A 17,384-nucleotide genomic window follows, 5' to 3' on the forward strand; every position below is an offset into this window, starting at 1 on the left:
TCATTAAACCAAACAAGTTATTGGTATGTAGGAACTCACCAGAAATGTATTTTAATTACATAATGTTTTCTTAGATTTAACCTCTGTCTGTCTTCAGAATGTGTGCCCTTCTGGAGCATGGAGGACACTCAAGACACTGGGTGATGTTGGACTGGGGACAGGGACAGTCATTATTAATAAGAAGAGGCTCACTGGGTGTAGCTTCTGCTGGGTCCCTCTAAGGCTTAGGCAGAGCAGAGTCATTCTGGTTGGTCCCCTTGTGTGGCAAAGTGTCACCTATAGTTGTGACTTATGTTTTATTCAGTCCTAGTAACTGCCTAGAACAACTACTTCCAAAAATGAGCCAAAATCACCCTTTTCCCTTTATAAGCTGGTTATGTCAGGCATTTGACACAGTAACGCAAAGCTAACTGACATAGCTGTGATCTACCAAAATGCCCATCTCCCATCACTCACGAGCCAAGAATGACCTTCACTCCCACGTTGGCCTTGGACATGAAGAGGAACTTCCATGTCAGGTTCAAGTTGGAAATGGATTTCCCCCTGGAGAGATCTCATCTTTTCTGTATAAGAGTCTAATGGTATTTCATGCCCTTCTTGTGTATGTGACTCTAGAATTTTCTTTGGGTCTTTCCACTTCCATAATCATGTCAGGTTTCATGTGTTCACCAGGAGTGCAGATGCTCAGAGATTACATTGCTCCTTCCTCTTTCTCCACAAACTGAAGTCAGGCATGTAAAGATGCAGGTGTGTCTCTGTGTCCCCTGCACTCAGGGCAGGTGGGGAACATGTGTGTTCATCTATACACACCCTAGGACAGTGGGAAGTACACAGCATGGGATAGTTTAGTCATGCATGTATGTTGGATTAATACAGGAATGAATGAAGTAACTGAAATCTGTATTGCATTGGCAATGGAGTTTTGTGCCAGAAATGTAAATCACTATGTGATACGCCTGAGCCACTTACTATGGAGCTGACCCAGATATCCGGGGCATTGTGAGCAACACCTCAGATGGGTGACCACAGGGGCCAAGTTGTGTGCGAATGCTGAGCTGATTGATTCTGACAGACGGCCTCATGGATGGGTGAATTGCTTCTTGGAGGCCTTGGAGGTGTGCACTGACTCTCAGGGATGAACTTCAGATGCAATCCTACCAAAGGCCTTGAAGGAAACAGCTAAAGGTCAAAGGTCACCACCACACCCAAAAGCCCAACATGTGAGTATCATTTGCTCAGAGGAACCCAAAAGGAGTTGTTTTTATAACTTTAAAGTTCACAAGAATAAACCACTTGGACATTTCTCAGGCTTTGCTTTTGTTTCTCTCCTAAGAAAAATATCCCGAAATATTCCTCACAGTGAGTTTCAAGTTGTTGGACACACAATGCAGAAATAATCAAGGGCCTCAGAGATGATTTTCTGTAAATGTCTCCAATTGAGTCGAATAACCAGGCTTTCCTTTCAAGGCTCTTTTTCAAAGGCATTTATCATTGATATCAGAGCAATATTGCAAGGTGACAATTTTACCCCAGATTGTCTTCTTTTGAAGACTCCCGTGCCTTGAAGACTTCCTGGCTTTCAAATTACAAGCCGCTGCTGTCAAATTTTCTTCTGGTCTGTTCTGCCATGGAGAGTCCTTTGAAGTGATTGTACTGAGCCGAGAACAGGATGTGAAGGCAGGAACTTGAGGCCTGAGTGCTGCCCTGGCCTTATTTATTTCCAGAGATTTCTCAGTAGCCCACAGAATATCCATGATGGAAGGGAGCAGCTATGAAGTGGGTGCTAAGCCTGCTGTTGATCTCGGCCTCCTCCATCAGGTAGACTGAAGGGGCTTGTGGCTACTGAATATCTGGAGAACTAAAAATCAGAGGGGTGTCTGCCAGCTGTCGGTCCACCCACCTGCCATCCTAAGCCAAGAGCCCTGCTCAGGGATATTCCCCAGGCCAGAAGCAGCCTCAGGCCTTGCTCAGCTCAGAGAGGCCCAGCAGCCCTGCTCCCTTTCAAGACTCTGAATAGGGCGGGGGCTCAGCAGCTCCTCTGCCTTTCTCCCTCCCACCTGCCCTATCTTCCTCTTCTAACTGGGGTCCCAGAGGAAGTGTCAGCATGCAACACAGCCAGCTCCCCTCTCTTTCCCCCTCTACCTTTAACTTCCTTCTTCCCACTGAAGACAAATTTTCCCTCTCTCTTTCCTATTTTATTTCTCTTTTTGACTGGCCTTTCCTCTTCATTAGTTTAAGAAAAGAACTGAACAAGAAATAGGAGAGGAGAGGGGAGGGGTGGGGGGGGAAGGAGGGGAGGGGAGGGCAGAGGGAGCAAGAGCATCACAGGTTTATCCAGGACCCCTGCAGAGGGTCCCAGCCAAGGCTGGGGCCCATCTTGCGGTCTCAGCTGGGGGAAGTTACAGGGGAGTGAAGTGGGGAGTTTTGCAGTTTGGTTGTTGCTGGGGGGGGGGTCAGGGAGGGTCCTTGTGGTTGGTTGTCACTTTCATTCTTTGTGATGGTCCCCGTTCCGTGTCGAACGGGGTGTTTCTTGAGATTTCAGTCCCTCATAACAATTCTCATAAAGGGTATTGTCTGCGCTTGGGTCAGGCTGACCGTTGCCCTGGGTCAGAGTGACTGTGGGGGGGTGACATTGTTCTAAGGTGGAGGATATGTTTAAAAAATGGTGTTGCCTATGTCAAGTCCTCCCTAACAGGTGGAGCCTCCAAGCTTGTTTTAATTTTTTCCTCCCCTAAAATTATTATTTTAATATTGCCTCTCCTTCTATAGTTATTGAATGTGAAAAAAATGAAAAGCCCCCAAATCGTGGGTCCTGGGAGAAAGAAATAGAAAAGACAGCCATAAGGTAAGTCCTTCCCAGAGGCTGGCCACAGGCGGGGAGAAAGCATCTCATCCAACCTAAAAGTGAGAGTCTTTAGGAAACACTGATCTCTTTCAAGACAAGTCCTCTCCAGGTGCTGGCCGCCAACGACCCCAGCTCAAGGACTCCAATTCCCGAGTGCCCAGACTGACACACTCACTACGTCACCACAACTTACATAAGTCTAGTCCTCTTCTTGGTTCAGTGGCTCATTTTCCACCAGGAAAGTGGGTCCATTCCCATAGGTGTAATCCTGTTCCTGAATAAAGGCTGGAATGATCTGTGAAGTTTGCCTCTGGCCCCATCTCTTTGTTCTAATAATAACAATAACCTATTTTTCTACTTATTTCACCATAAACCCCTTTAAAACTAGTTTATCCTTATATCCAATTCACTCCCTCTATTAGTGTTTCTAATTTAAATGTACTTATTTTGTTGTGTGCATAATACAAACCCTCAAGTTCCTACTACCAATTAACAGATGTTAATAATTTATTGTGTTTGCTTCAGGCTCCTTTAAATAAAAGACTGTTACTGACAAAATTGAAATACACTTTATACCATTAACAGTCTCCCTCACTCCTTGCAGGCAACAAGTGTCTTAAATTTGAGTGTATCTTTCTTGTCTGTGTTTCTAACACTCTCGGATATGGGCACAAACCCCTAAAGCATGTGCATTATTTCAATATTTATTTTCTAAATTTACATATAAAATTATTTTAACTCCTTTTTTATCCCATATTTTAAAATATGTATTGTGTAGTTCATAAAGCTCAACTGCTTTCATTTTAACGGCTTTGTATTCTTTTCTAGGGCTGCTGAAATAAAATTCCACAGATGGAGTGGCTTGAGCAACAGGAATGTATTCTCCTAGTTCTGGGACCTGGGAGTTTGAGACAAAGGTACAGGCAGGGTTGGCAATTTCTGAAGTTTGTCTCCATGGCAGGAAAAAGGCCATCTTCTCCCTGAGTCTTCACAGGGCTGTCCCAATATGTGTCTGTGTCCTAATCTCCTCTTATAGGGTACCAATCATATCAGGTTAGGGCCCACCCACATAGTGACTTTAATCCCCCCTTTAATGTCACTATGGTCAAAAGCGACCAACCCCAAGGTAATGGCGAGTAAGACCTCCGCAAATGCATTTCTGTGGACACAGTTCAGCCCCCAACAAGCTCTATTCTACAGGAGATGCAGAAGGGCAGCTGGGACAAGGTGGCAAGTGTGGACGTGGGGGACATGGCCAGCCCAAAGGAGCTTGGAGAGGGTCTTGCGATGAGGTCGACTTCCCAGTTGACCAAAGTGCTTGAGGACGCAGAGGGGGACCCAACAGACAGACCTTTATGTACTCAGGCTCCTCAGGCAGGGATCTAATACAAAAACCTGAAATAGTCACGTGGACACAGGGGACACAATGAACAACAGCAAGGACAGGGCAGGAGACAAGGAAAGGAGGAAATTCATGAAAGTTCCCCGCCAGACTCGGGTCTCCAAGGCCCCTCTCTTCAGAGAGGTCTGTTACTGTTGCTTTTGCAGTAAACTTGCTGCTAGCTTGCCATCTCTGTGTCCAGCTCTTTAATTCTTTGCTGACTGTAGACAACAAACCCAGCACCCAGACAGTAACAATGCCATCATTCATACATATATACTATGTAATTATGTGAGATACATATGATATTTCTGATATAATACTTTATTTCTTCATCCTCTTTCAATATTGATATTTTGTAATCTCTCACTTTCAAAAGTAATGAAACATAAATATCACTGTATATGTCTCCTTGCACACAAGAGAAAAACTATCAAGAGGATTGAACTAGAAGAGGAATTACTGGGTTTAGGGTATGTTTGCTTTCAGTTTGTCTCAAATTTTCATATTTATGTTCCTGAAAGTACCTGAAAATTGTCATTTCCCATATTCTTACTGATGATTGAGGTGGTTGATTCTTTTAAAAAGCCAACCTATGGCACAAAATGTTATTTGGATGTCATAATTTGCACTTCTCTGGCTATTGTTAGTTTAAAAGTCTCATTTTACGTTTACATGGTAACCTGTTGTTACCCTTTAAGAACTAAAAATCCTTTTAGGCCATTTAACTCATGGCTTTGGCACTCCCAGGTCGCTCCCTCCTGGGCCACCTCCCGAGCCCTTTCACTTCTTTGTAGTTGGTGGACTTTCATAGCAAATGAGTTTCAGCGACTGATAGTCTTTCTTTATTTCCTTCTCTCTCTCTCTCTGTGTGTGTGTGTGTGTGTGTACAGGGGAGTGACCCCAATGGTGCTTCACCACCAAGGCACATCCCCAGCCCTTTATATTTATTTATTTTTATTTTTTAAATTTTGAGACAGGGTCTCAATAATTTGCCCAGGTTGAACTTGAACTTGCAATCCTCCCGCCTCAGCCTCCTTAGTGGCTGGGCTAGTATTCAGTCTTTCTTAAAACTCTGTCCCGTTTCTTAGTTACATTCTCCTATTCTAACTGTGGCTACATTTTTTTTCAGACTAAAGTGCCGATTTGTGTTTTTTATGCATTCTCTGTACTATTGATTATATATTGTTTTAGTTAGCTTTTTCTCAGCTGTGAGCAAAAGACCTAACAAGAACAATTTTAGAGGAGGAGAAGTTTATTTGGGGCTCATAGTTTCAGAGGTCCCAGTTCATAGATGGCCAGTTCCATTGTTCTGGGTTCAAGGTGAGGTAGGACATCATGGTAGGAGGTAAAGAAAAGCAGGTCAGGACATCACACCAGGAAGTGGAGAGACAGAGACAGTTTCTCCTGAAAAGGATCACTCTTCTGACCTTTATGGTAATTACTTTGTTTTTGTTTTTTTTGTTTTTTTTTTTTAACATTTTAACACATAAGCGTGTATCCTAGTTTATATGTTTTCATTTTGCCACTTTGGAAATGTATATACAAGAAATCATCTGTTACAGACTCTGTGCTGGGTCTCTCTGGCTGTGCATTCATGTGATTTCTCCATGTTATGCAGAGAGCACTAGCTGACTCAGTGTTGTCACATTACTTTTTATATGAATATACTGAAATTTATTTTTCTAGTATGTTCTTGATGGTCATCTGGGTTATTCCTAGGGAGCTTTTTGTTACAACAAACACTACTGCAGACATTCCAAACATTCCTATCTGTTTTGTGTATGTGGAGACATTTCCTAATAGGATGGAATAGCTGGGGAGTAAGGGATGTCCATCTTCAAATTTCCCAGGTGACACTCAGCTGCTTTGCAAAGGGGTGACACCAATTTACACAGTCACTGGTACCATATAAAATTTCCCCAGGGCTGGGGTGTAGTTCAAGGGTCTAGCACTTGTCTAGCACATGCAAGGTCCTGGGTTTGATCCCCAGCACATGCACGCATGTTCACACATACCCGCCCCCCCCACACACACAACACACACACCCAGTTCCCATTGTTGCACAACAGTCCAGCAACATTCTTGGCCCATAGCTGCATTTGCTTACTTGTTTTTCTACATGCTGTTCAGCCTGAGCTAACTGCTGAGAGCCAACCCTGTGTTTCCTCCTGTCTGGGGAACTTCTCCACATGATGGAAGGCCTGACTGAGGGCCTCCTGCCCTCCTCCCCTCCTCCAGGCGAGGTCTTGGGATAAGTTCCGGGAACACAGCAGGAAAACAAGGCAGCGTGGTCCTTGCCCTGGTTTGACGTGTCCCGGTATGGGAGATAGACATTAAATGAGTAATTGCTTAGAAGCACCCGTGAAGGGTTGTCAATGAGCCAAAGGATATTATGAGACCTCAGCAAACCTGACCTATAAGGAGGGCTTCAACCCCTAGGTGACATCTGAGCTGGGACTTGAACTAACTGGGCAAGAAGAGTGTAACTGTCCAAGGCGAAGGAAAGGACAAAAGCTGAGCCTGAGGGCACAGAGCACTCAGGTCTGAGAGCACTCGGGAGAGAGTGGGAAGAGCACAGGCTCAGGAAGGTGCTCCTGCCAAACCTGGGGGCGCCTTCAGGAAAACAGGCTCCAGCGCCAGCAGAGTCGAAAGCCATGGAAATCTTTCAGGCTAGACAGAAAGGCACCCAGATTTGTGTTTAAGAGAGCGCCCTGATGTGGAAGGTACATAAAGGAAGCATAAGGGACTCAGGTGGAAACTACATGCTGCTGTCTAGCAAAAGAGCTTCCGGAAGCTCGTATTGGCTTCCTTCCTTCCTTCCTTCCTTTTTTTTTTCTTTCTTTTTTTTTAACTTATATACCATTAGAAATTTAAAAATCTGGCTGGGGCTGGGGCTCAGTGGCAGAGTTCTTGCCTGGCACGTGTGAGGCACTGGGTTCGATTCTCAGCACCGCATAAAAAAATAAATAAAGATATTGTGTCCATCTACAGCTAAAAATATTTTTTAAAAGAAATTTAAAAATCAATTAGATTAGGCATGTCTCACATAATGGCAATGTCTATAAATAATATCAGTATTATTTATAACATTAAATATTAAAAGTTAGCAAAGCTCCATCTCCTTGGGAAGTCAGGCAAAGTGGATTAAACAGTACTACAAAGCTCACACCCCCACAGGATGCACAGTCATCTACTCCTGCAGCAGAGCATGTGCCTCCTCTCGCATGCCTGCGTCAATCAGCAACGCCTGCTCATCTCATTCATTTATTCAGCAAATGTTTACTGAGCCTGTATTATCTGTCAGTCTGTGAGGAAAACCTGTTAGGCTCCTGGCATCTCACTGGAAGGAGACTGAGGAAGATTAGTAAACACAGAGAAACACGCACAGTGCGCCAGAGGCTCTGCAGGACGACGACCAGGGTTGGTGGGATCACAGAATTCCCAGGGGAGGCAGTGGTGTTAGGGGGGTCACTTCTCCAGATAAGTGGTGGAAGAAGGATTCTCTGAAAGCTGAAGGGAAACCAGACCTGCAAAAGGAAGGAGGGGCAGAGGAAAAGTCCAGGTAGAAAGGAAAGTGCATGGAGTGTCTCTGAGTGGGGGAGGGGTCTTTCCGTGACCACACATCCCGGTCTTCGGGGGTGGGGGTGGGGGGCATCCAGCACTGAAAGCCCTGCCCTCCAGGAGACCCCTCAGTGCTGAGCAAAGTGGGCTGGCTGGTCCTCGGACTTCAGGATCCAAAGACCAGCGTGACTGGACTGTGCCAATAACTGTGGGGGAGCAAAATGGGAACTTGAGCAGGTTAAGAGCTGCCAGGCTGTGGGTGTGCAGGCTGACACAGGGCAGCTCCACTTACTCACGTGTCACCACAGAGGTTTGCAGTGGCTAACAGGTACCTGGCACAGATAACCAAAATTGCGGAAGCAGGACACAAAGCAATGGGGACAGAAAAGTCCCCCTGTAGGCTTAGGTCAGTTAAAATCCCTAAGCTGTATGAACTAAGAGTCTCTAGGCTGTTGACAAGCTTGTACCCATGAAAGGAATGTGGAATGCACCCTCCAATGCAGTTACACCAAGTCCCTTGCCTTGATGTACCAAGTAAAATCCTGCTGTGCTCAGGGCTCGGACTTTGGGAATCATCCCCCTGGGCCTGGCACCACTGATAAATTGTTGCCTCCTGATCTCCGTGTCCTGACCCTCATTTCCTGCTCTAGAATGGCAGGACCCAGCCCTGAAGTAGGTTGAAGGAGCTTGTCAGGGGACAGACCCAGCAGTCCTGAGAGGCTGTGGACAGATTTCAGCCTATCAAGAATGAAGAAGATGTGGGGTTGTGGCTCAGTGGTAGAGCACTTGCTTGGCATGTGTGAGGCACTGGGTTCAATTCTCAGTCACTGCATATAAATAAATGAATAAAAATAAAGGTCCATCAACTAAAAACACATGTAAAATTTTTTTAAAAAAAAGAATGAAGAAGATGTGCAGTTTTTGGTTTTGCTTTTCTAGGAATGACTGTGACGTGCTTGATTTACTCAGAGACTAAAGAGGGAGGAACAGGCACACTCAACTCTTTAAGAGAATTTAATAGTTAGGTCTAAGAAAATGTGAATTTGACAAAGGCACAACCGACAGCAACAGTCGTGAATAAAATAAAAACAAGAAGGAGGTGGAAACATTCAGAAATAACAGGTCACTGTGCCTTCTAAATCACAGGTGACAGCAGGTCTCAGGGACATCTAGAGCTGCAGAAGATGGTTTTAGGACACAGAAGGGTGAACCAGGGAGTCCCTCACATGCTGGTGTCACCATGGGCTTGACCCAGCAGGAGATCTGAGGGCACAGAGGCTCCAGGGATGCAGCCCTGTGACCCATCTCCCAGGCCACAGAGAACAGAAGCCTATTAAAATGTCTGACTCCATTTTTAAAAGTTTACTGCTGTCCCTTCAGTCTTCCCCTTCGATCCTGGTCCCACATGGACAAAGCCTGGGTTCTCCCTCTCTGGTGTGGGCAGTTTTAACTACACCCCTCCCTGCCTAGATGCGAATTTTCACCTCAACCCTTAACTATCACAAAAGTCCTCAAACAGACCCCAGGGCCTGCTCTCTCAAGCCACTGTTGGGACCACCTGCTTCCCAAGCCACCCTGCTTCCTCCAGGAGACCTCAGTATGTAGATGCTGCACTTTTGCCCACCATCGTAGAGCCTGGCGCATTAGCAACCGCAACATTCATAGACTGCATTTGGAAGGAGACCGGTCCCTCTTTCCTCTGCAGGGTGGTCACAAAGCACTAAAGCACAGCAGTGGGAAGAGCCCATCTGCGGGAAGAAGGGAGCCCACACTGTTGGCTCTCATCTCCATTCCTCGATCCTGCAGAGGAAGCAACTCTGACCCCACCACAGAAACACAGAGCCCCTTGGCCATTCATCCAGATCCAAAGCAAGGTCTTTAATCCATAGCAGAAGCTTCCAATCTAAGAGACTGGGGTGTGGGGGGGGGGAATTCAACCCACAACAAGCAGAGGAAAGGAAATGATCAAGCCGAGAGGGGAAATGGGACAACTGAAAACAGGACAGCAAAGCATGGTTTCACTGACCAGATGGACTTAATTGGGAGGAAAAAAGAATTACTAAAATCAGAAATGAAAGAGGGACATGACTGTCAACCCTACACAAGTTAAACTGATAATAAGGGACTTTGACTAACAGCTTATGCCAGAAAGCTGGAGAGCCTGGACAAAATAGGCACATTTCTAGAAAGAAACCTGTGTCTAAAACAAACTCAACATACAGTAGAAAATATGAATGGATACATCACAAGTGCAGGAGTGGAATTAGTAACATGATGTCTTCCCAGAGCTTTCAAGCCCAGGCCCAGATGACTTAATTGATGAATTCTGTAAAATGTGTAGGGCTGGGGAGGACCACAGCCATAGAACACTTATCTACACGTGCAAAGCCCTGAGTTCAGTCCTCAGCACCGCTGGAAACAAAAACCCAAAAATTAAATTAAGGAACCAATCCCCTTCTAAGAATAACTCACCTAGGAATAAGCTTAACACGGGAAGTCTAACGTTTGTGCAATGGAAACTAAAAATATTGCTGAAAGAAATTAAAGAAGGCTTAAAGCAATGGAAAAATATTCAAATGTCATCAATTTGGAAATTCTACATTGTTAAAATGGCAATTATCTTTTTTTTTTAAAGAGAGAGTGAGAGAGAGAGAGAGAGAGAGAGAGAGAGAGAGAGAATTTTTAATATTTATTTTTTAGTTCTCGGCGGACACAACATCTTTGTTGGTATGTGGTGCTGAGGATCAAACCTGGGCCGCATGCATGCCAGGCGAGTGCGATACCACTTGAGCCACATCCCCAGCCCCAGGCAATTATCTTCAAATTGACATTTGGAGACAGTGAACTCCCTATGAAAATAACTGAATGCTTCTTGCAGAGGTCAACAAGCAGCTATATTAACATGCAAATTACCTAAAGTAACCAAAACAATTCTGAAAAGGGAGAACAAATTTGGAAGACTTAAAGGCTCTGATTTCAAAGTACTAAAATCCTACAGTAATAAAAATGGTAATGTATCAGCAGAAGAACGGGCACATAAATAAACAGAATCAAAAAACAGAAAGTAAATCCCTACAGTTAAGGTCTATGAAATTTCAATAGAGTGGACAAAAAAATGTGGGAAAGACAATCTTTTCAATAAATCATGTTAGGGTTATTCTAAATTCATAATCACAGTAATATCTAAATCCTTAGATCCTTACCTCTTACCCTGCACTGAAGTGAATACAAAACGGAGCACACATCCAAAGCTGGATCTGAAATTTTTAAGAGTAAAACACAGAAATGATCTTCAAAATTGTGACTTAGACCAAGAGTTCTTGTGCGCAATCCCCAAAGTACAAGCCATCAAAGAAGAAGCTGATAAATTGAGCTTCATTAAAATTGAAAGAAAAATTTTACACTTCAAAAGACACCATTTAGAAATTGAGAAGCCACAGACTGGGACAAAACACCTGCAAATCATGCATCTAATAAAGCAATTAAACCCAGAGCCTGTAAGTAACTCTCACAGCTCAGTCATAGACTAACAACTCAAGTTTTAAAAAATGGGTAGATATGCCCCCTTCAAAAAAGGAGGAGGAGGAGGAGGAGGAGGAAACAAAAAGAAACACCAATAGATAATAAACCCAGGAAAAATGCTCAACATCCTTATTCATTATAGAGAAATACAAATTTAAAATAGGAACTATCCTTGCTCATTCTCTAGGGTGGCTGTAATTGAAGATGGACAAACCCAAGCTGGGCCAGGGCAGTGTGAACCTGGAGTCCTCCTTCCCTGCTGCTGGGTGGCGCAGGCATTTAGAAAGTGGTGTCACTGTTTTTGAAAGACATCAAAAGTTTACCCCACTATCCAGCATTTTCATTGGCAGGAATCTGCCGCAGTCTGTCTGGGCACAAAATAACCGGGAAGTCACGAGCCACTTGTAGGTTCAAACAGGAACTACTTTATTGCCAGAACCCAGAGTTAAGTCACTCTGGAACCTTTTTATGAGCTGTTGCTGAGCCAGAAGAGCCTTGGAGAATGTATATTAGGGGAACACACACACACACACACACACACACACACACACACACACACACACCTGCTTTCCCGTCCCCACTCACACCAGTGTGTCAGTGTCCACCTCTGAGAGCTGGGAGTTTCCCCACACAGACCCCTTCTCCAGCTCCAGCTGGGTGTCCTCCTACTGCTCCGTGCTATCCTGACCCCAGTGAGAGTGGGTCCTCTCAGAGATGACAGGACAGCAGGTCTCTCCTGGACTCCAGCTTTATTGGAGTCCCAGGGAAGATTCTAGAGTGTCCCGCTTAGGTCCACGTTTTGACTTTTGATTGACAAGAGAATAACATCAGACTTTCAAGTTTCCCCCTGTCATGAGGACCTAGGTCACTTTGGCCCATGCTGATTGGTTCTAATTGGAACCTGTTCCTATAGGTCTAATGACCGGGGAGAATTATCCTTATCTCCCTGAGTCCCAGGATCTGGCCTATGAAAGGATCACAAAAGTCTCCCCATCATTGTAACTTGGCTTCCTCTTTATGACATTATTTTGGTTCTGCATTTCTCCCACGGAGAACAGGTAGTTGGCTGAGGAATGTGACGTAGCCTGTCCACTTAAGCCAGGCAGGGCTGCAGGTGAATTGCTTCGTGGAAAGGAAAGGATGTGGGGGTCAGCACAGGGTGATCCCATTTGATAGAATTATTCCCTTAACTTCATGTTCCCACCACTGGCATCTGCCTATCTCCTGTCATTGGGACCCCAGTCTCCTCTTCTCGCTCCTTGCATCCCAACAGCCACCAGGTGAATTGTCTTCCTCTGTAGCTGTTCCTGCCGCCATAGTGTACTGTGCCACCACAGGCCCAAAGCAACATGTCCAGGTACCAACATGTCCAGACGGAACCCTCTGCAAACATGAGCTAAAATCAATCTTTCTCCTTACAAGTTATCTCAGGAAGTTTGTCACAGCAGTTGAAAGCTGACCACCACACAGGGCTGGCCGAAGCTTCTGACTGACATGGTTACAGATCAAAGGGTCTTGCCACTCACTTCTTGGGAACAAAGAGAGGATGCATGGCAACAAGAATTTGCTAGAGTAGTTCACAGAACTCAGGGAAGCCCTTTGCTTACATTTACCCATATGTCATGAGGTTACAATTCAGGAGCAGCCAGATGGAGGAGATGCAGATGGCCAGGTGCTCTGGAAGGGACAGGGACATGGAGTTTCATGCTGTCTTCCTCCTGCACCTCTCCCATCCTGGGGTCGGCAGCCCAGGTACTTCCAGACCTGGTCTTGATCCTTTCCTTTTCTCTCAGCCCTGGGGATTCCTCTTTGGAGGGCACGTAAGATAGGCCCAAGCATTCCAGAACTGGCCACTGGTGATCAGGTCAGCCCAGGCCCTCTCCTCTCCTCCGAGGCTGGGGTGGGCATGGGAAGTTCCCACCCTCCAGCCCAGGGTTGGTTCCCCTGCAACCAGCCCCCCTCCCGAGGGTCTCCAGGAGCCATCTCCCTAGCACACCAAAGACACCTGCCATTTCAGAGATTTGAGGGTTTTAGGAGCCCTGTGCCAGGAAATGTGACAAAGGCCAAAATATGCATTTCCCATTCACCAAATAAAAGGGGACATACGGAGAAATAGCTGCCCGCCCATCCTGATGTCCGCTGTCTGGGTCTTAACCACTCCACTGTGCCTGCTGACTGCCTCCCCTCCACAAGCCCAAGGCAGCTGCTCCTTGTACTTCTATTTTTGACAGGTGCTGCCATTGGGTGAAGGACTGACAGACAGGTCAGGTTATAAGTAGAACTCATCTGACTAGGTCAGTTTGACCATGAGTTTTTTTTTTCACTTGTTTTTCATACCACTAATAAAGCCCTGGAACATTATATTACTGTCTCAGGTTTTCTTAGCCTGCTTCAATTTGCTAAAAAGGAGAAAGGAATAGAGAAGCCTATTTCTGTCTGTGGACCTGCCGTCAGCTCTCTGTCACTGTGGGGGCACTGTCAACCCAACCTGTTAGAGTCGATGGCCTCCCAACATACACCACACGTGGGTTAAACCAGAGCTCCCGAGACCAGGCATCGCTGAATAAAAAAAAGCTCATTGAGGTATTAGAGATGCCAGCCAGGAAGTGACCAGGCCCAGGAGAGACAGGGGCCAGACCTGGGGTCTTTGGAGGATAAACCCTGGGCCTTCACCCCTCATCTGTTGCTAAAAGTGTCACCCTTCCCATTCTGGCAAAGTATGGAATGTGCCTTTTCTTATCCACTCCCCATGCTTAATTAAATCAACCATAAACACCAGATATAAGTCCATGCTAAGAGACACAAGAGTCTCTTCCACAAGAAACTCCTCAAAGAAATTATCAAAAATAAATAAAGAAATAAAGAGAAGAACCACCCTGCCCCTCTCATTCAATAAAAGGCTAGGCCACTCTTCTGTTGTTAGGCAATTTGACCACTCTCCAGGGGTGACCCCTTCACCTGCTTTTCTTTTTCCTGATTAAAGCTTGGCCTGTATATTCAAGTTCACTGCACTTGGAATTGGTTTTGGTCAGACACAGAGTCAAGAGTTCCCATCTCAGTTCCTCAAAAATCTAGGAATAGAACCATCATTTGTCCCAATTATAGCACTTCTCAGTATATACCCAAAGGACTTAAAATCAACATACTACAGTGACGCAGCCACATCAATATTTGTAGCAGCTCAATTTATTTGTAGCACCTAAGCTCTGGAAGCAACCTAGGTGCCCCTCAACAGATGAGTGAATAAAGAAAATGTGGTGTATAGACACAGTGGAATATTACTCTGCCTTAAAGAAGAATGAAATCATGGTATTTGCCAATAAATGGATGGATCTGGTGACTATCATGCTAAGTAAAATAAGCCAATCCACACAAACACAGAAAAAACGTGAATGTTCTTTCTGATATGTGGATGCTAACACACAACAAGAAGTCAGGGGCAGTGGCCAGGGAAAGAATAGAAATTCAGTGGATTGGACAAAGGGGAATGAAGGGAAGGGGGGAGGGATGGTAATAGGCATGACCTGTGAATGAATGAATGAATCTGACATAAATTTCCCATGTACATCCATGAATACACCACAGTGAATCTCCACATCACGTACATCCACTGGACTGGGATCCTAATCACAATGAGATGTGCTCCTTATTCGTGTAAATATGTCAAAATTGACTCCTCTGTCAAAATGTCCCCATCTTGGGTATCGCTGGGACAAGTTTCTGCAACTTCCAGCTGCAGGGCTAGGTGGCAGGTGGAACGGTGCCTGCTGGCCAGAGCTAGGAATATCTTATTTATCACAAAAATTGGGGGACAGAAAGCCCAAGTTGCGTGCACTGATCTTGCATGGACCGGAGATAAGAGGGGCAGGAGGAGGAGAGGTGGGGGAGGAAGGTGTGGACACAACAGGGAGTGGGGAGCCCTGCTGACCCTCGGTTGGTTGTGGTGGTCAGCAGGATGCAGTACTGCCCTAGGGTCTTAGCAAGTAGGAATAGGTGAAGGCCTTTTACCATATGGGGTCTTTAGCTGTTAACCGATCAGCTCCCGGGTGGACCCCCCTTAGGTAAACTGGACACATCCAGAACCCCTCCTTCCTGCCCTGTATTCCCAGGGGGAACTTGATTGGCTTCTGCAACTCTGATCAGCAGCTCTAGCTCTAGCTCCCCTTCCGGCTACTTTTAGTAGGAGTCATTGCTTCCAGACCCCGGGGCCTGGCACTCACGCAGAACGGGCCAGAGCAGAGCTGTGGCCAGGCATCCCTGCACTTCCCACAGCATCGCGGCCCTGCACTTCCACAGCGTCACAGCCCTCAAGGGCCACAGTGTCCTCCAGAGAAGGCTCTGTGCCCTGATCCCAGGCTTGGTCTCTTTGACTTATGTACGCTGGGTTACTTAGACAGTCTGGTCGCCCACCGAAGGCACGTTGAAGTCACAAGTGTTCTAGACGACTGATTTCCTCGACGGGATAGAAACAGATTTGAGACAGCTTTAGTCGAAGAAACTGTGACTACTTAAGACAGCTCATCAGAAGCCGAGGGAGGAAAACCATCAACAGAGATTTTAGAAAACTCCTTGAGTGATCTCTGGCTTTATTTCTCCATTACTGGGGGCCCAGAGGTAAGTAAAAAATGCCAGCTCAAAGGTGTTACTCACTTATTCCTTCATTCTCTCCATGCCCGGGGCTCTCCCCCAGGAGTGGGATTCCTCAGGTGGGTATTTTCAACCCCTACAAATCATCAGAAAAACTAGTGCTCACTGCAAAGTTCTGATCTGGGTCTGGGGTGGGACCTGATTTATATCCTTACCAAGCTCTGCGCGGGATTCTGCTGAACTGAGCATCTCTGATGTAGGGACTCCCTCCTGGGTCAGACAGCCAGGCATAGGGTGAAAGTGTGTGGCAGGTGGTAAGATGCACCACACAGGGAAACTGGAGGCCTGGGCAGCTACCAGGGAGGGTAGCAGAAAACCATCCAGGCTCTGGGGCTGGTGGCAGAGGAAGGCTGTCTTGCTGGAGGGGAGGGTGTGGAGCTAAAGGCTGAGGAAGACTGACACAGGCTTTTTTGCAAGACCTGGGGGCTGGAGGGAGGGAAGGGGACAGTGGAACCAGAGGACAGGCAGGGGGCTGGAAGGACTCAGGTGCAGCTGGACCCCAGAAGGCACCAACACAGAAGGACAAGTCTGAGGAGATAAGCAGGGGCTGGTGACAAAGAGCGTGGTGTGCTACGTGAAGTGGTTCAGAGTCTGACCATGAGACACCTCAATATTTTAAGCAGGATAGGAATGTGATCGCTTGGCATCCACCATGTTCAAGATGGCGAGATGGGACAGGAAGACCGTGAGGATGCAGCCGTGGTCACCAGCAGGAGTCCCCAACGTGGGAGTGAGGGTGGGGACACGCCAGGCGAGGCAGATGGACAGGGGCTGTGGGAGAGAAGTGAAGGAACTTCGTGACTCACTGGGTAAGTGGGGAGGGAGAAGAGGAGGTCCCAAGTCACCATGGTGTTGAGGACTTAGCAATGGGCCGGCTGTCAGCCTGAAGACCCAGCGCCTGAGCATGCCAGTTCCTCAGGAGGCTGAGAGGCTCTCAGGTTTGTCTTGAGCTAATCCTCGTGTCCAAGGTTAATATTAATATTATCGTAACTTTTAGGCTTTTGCTCTTGATTGCCTGCCTCCCTGCCTTCAGTTTTGAGATTCCAGCTCTGACAGCTTTTCTTTTCTTCCTTCTATCCTTCCTCCTTCCCCTCCGCCTTCTTCTTCAGCTCTTTTTATTCTAAGACCATAACCACAGAGAAGATGTCATATTAATTATAGAAGTCTATTTACGTTTGGGCTGTGACGGTAGTAATACTTTACAGGAATTTGTATGGATTTGTGGATACAGAATGACCAAAATCTAGTTGTCATGTGATCGTACTGGTATAACTTATCCCAGTTAGTCATTTTATTTTTTAAATTTGTTTTAATTATTTCTTTAAATTTTTACCTTTGAAGATCAGTGTAATAGAAGAGAGGGGAATGTTTATTGACAATTTTATATATTTCTATACAATCCTTAGTACATACTACAGCTATACA

The 17,384-nt window shown here is 45.9% G+C and overlaps 1 long non-coding RNA gene across 3 annotated transcripts in view; it reads left to right on the top strand.

Annotated features, from left to right (window-relative positions):
* LOC308631379 overlaps positions 1-17,384 on the top strand; it is a 987,731-nt gene that overhangs the window by 500,604 nt on the left and 469,743 nt on the right. The window lies entirely within an intron of this gene.

The sequence above is a fragment of the Spermophilus citellus genome (genome assembly GCF_964194105.1).
Source record: "Spermophilus citellus genome assembly, chromosome: 12".
NCBI lineage: Eukaryota > Metazoa > Chordata > Mammalia > Rodentia > Sciuridae > Spermophilus > Spermophilus citellus.